This window comes from Crocodylus siamensis, chromosome 4 (genome assembly GCF_052110815.1).
Source record: "Crocodylus siamensis isolate JL-2025a chromosome 4, ASM5211081v1, whole genome shotgun sequence".
NCBI classification, from domain to species: domain Eukaryota; kingdom Metazoa; phylum Chordata; order Crocodylia; family Crocodylidae; genus Crocodylus; species Crocodylus siamensis.
This window is the reverse complement of record NC_143398.1, coordinates 57,281,570-57,284,072: the sequence shown is the minus strand read 5'-3', so window position 1 is coordinate 57,284,072 and position 2,503 is coordinate 57,281,570.

Below are 2,503 nucleotides of genomic sequence, written 5' to 3'. Positions count from 1 at the left end.
CTACTGTCGGGGATTTTTCCACCATAGCTCTTGAACAAAAATCTACATAAATTGTCAACATACATTTACAAGCAGCACAGTATATACATTACCAAAGGAGAAAAGTGGTGGGTTAGAAACAAAATAGACTGGTTCCCGCTAAGTGAGAATCAGCCTGCTAGGCAGGTAACAGAGTTAGCTGCCTATATAAAGCAATAGAGGCCTTTGTAATGGGAGAAGTGCCTTTCACAGGTTAAGATATTTTATTTCAATGGAAACGTTCCAAAGAGGGTTACTATGTCTTTCTGTAACTTTTTGAAAAAGTCTTTGTGACAATCGAATTGGGGCCTTTGCAACATGTACTTGCAGTCTACTCTAATGTGGGTCATTCAGTTACACTGTTAAAATACCCTTTTACATAATACATGGTAATACCATAAAGCAGGAAGAGCAGTTTAGATGCACCTTTAAAAGGATCGTGTGGTACCCCAAGATGCTATGGCACCCTGGTTTGAGAATCACTGCCTTAGTCTTAGAGCCTTGCAGTCCTTGAACAGTCATCTAGTAGATGCACTTGAAGAGATTCTTTGGGCTGTTTTCTAGAAGGGCTCTCTTCTCCCTTAGCTTTCCCAATCTTTTTGCTTCTTTCTAGGCATTTTTCATAGGAAGCATTGGGAGCCATGTCAGTACCCATTTAGGCAGTGACAGGATTGGGTGACAGTTGTTATAGGCTATAGCTACAATTCTGCTTTTCCTAATCACTAGAGAACTTCAGCAACTTTTTCCAAACCAGATGGTTTAGAGATTTTAGGTGTTTTAGGGCCAGGGCACTGAAATGTTTTCTAAAATCTTTAGGTACTAATAGCACAGATACCATAAGAACACAGTGTTTCAGAAACAAGTATATTCAATCCTGGGCATTAAAAGATAACTCCTTAAACTATTTGGGCATGATTCAGTTCATAAAGGCAGTACTCTATGTGAAATATAGCCATTTACCGAGCAGATCATGGAAGGGCTATTGTGATTTAATATAGTGAGTGAGTGTGTGTGTGTAGATGTACATACATACATACATGCAAAATACAGTATATGTTTCATATATGTATGATAAACTGTTAAGACTTAAATATTAAGAACATATATATGATTCAAAACACTTATTTATATGCCACCCTTCCCAACAAAGGTTCAGGTTGTCTTACTGTAAGACATAAAATAACTTATGAAAGGAAATAAAATAAGAAATACAAATCTCCCTAAACAGTACCATAAAATTAAGCTATGAAAAAATCATTAAAAATACAAGATACTAATTTTGTTTGATATGGCAGTATGCAAGAGAATCTCTCTAGGTTATTTACACTGAGGAAAGTATTTGGAAACCCTGTAGATGGCAGCTAAATATGAAGGCCAAAATCTTGTACAGGCGACTTTTTTTTTTTTTTTTGATTTCACAGCAGACGTGTGAAACTTCCATTGTATAGGATGGAGGGATGTTAAAACTGTTTGAACTGACTGAAACATGAGGGTTGTGGGTTTTGTCTTTAGGAGGGGAAGACAGGGTAGAGAGAGGCAGGGCTGTGTACCTGCCTCTGTGTCTAGAGAGATCAAAGCAAGATCATAGCCTAGACTCTTCTGACTCAAAGTATAAAGCACTCTGTTGCTCAGTGGTCAGGACCCAAAAGTACCACCAGCTGGAGTATTCAGTCAAACCCCCAGATCTGTAGCTATAATGTCATAGATTAGTAGTTGAGGGCAACATAAATTGCTCATTGTCCTTACCAGTAATACATGTACTTAAACTGTTCTCATAATATTTACGTTATGGCCAACAATACCAGAAGAAGGGTGTTTACTGCTCCTTTGCAAAAGAACAGGACATGTTTGTAGCTAAATGGTTTTTTTGAATGTCAATTTGGAAACTCTTAGCCTTACTTTCCAGAAAATCAAATAACTCATTTATTGTTAAAGATCACTTACATGCTTCTGATAAGACAATTATAGTTCCCCCAATATTTCTGTGCTGAACACAGTAACTGGTTGAAGTTTATGCCTGATGTGACTTCAGCTTCCAGATACTGGTTCTCATTATGTTTTTCTTGCTGGGTTAAAGAGCCTGTGCAAGTAGTGCCCCTCTGAGACCAAGGCCTTTAAGGCTTCCACCCAGGTCTCAGGGAGCGTAGCCTGTGTGTTTCTGGCAAAGACAGCCAGGTTGAAGAGTGTTTCGGGTGTGAGTGGTGACTTCTGGTAGATTTCCTCGGGAACCAGATATGGGAGGTGGCTAAGGTAGACTGATAGGCATCTGAGAACACAAGGACTTAATGCACAGGGAGATTTCCATGATTACAGAAGCAGCCCAGGTGAAGAAGAAATTAGAAAATGAAGACAACATCAGGGGTACAAGCTGGCAGCTGGCCACCTTTGTTCAGCAGACAGTACCCCACTTCTGAACCCATCCACTGAGATGAACAAGTACAAAGGCTGTCCATTGGGGGAGGTAGGCAAGTCATGCACCCCATAG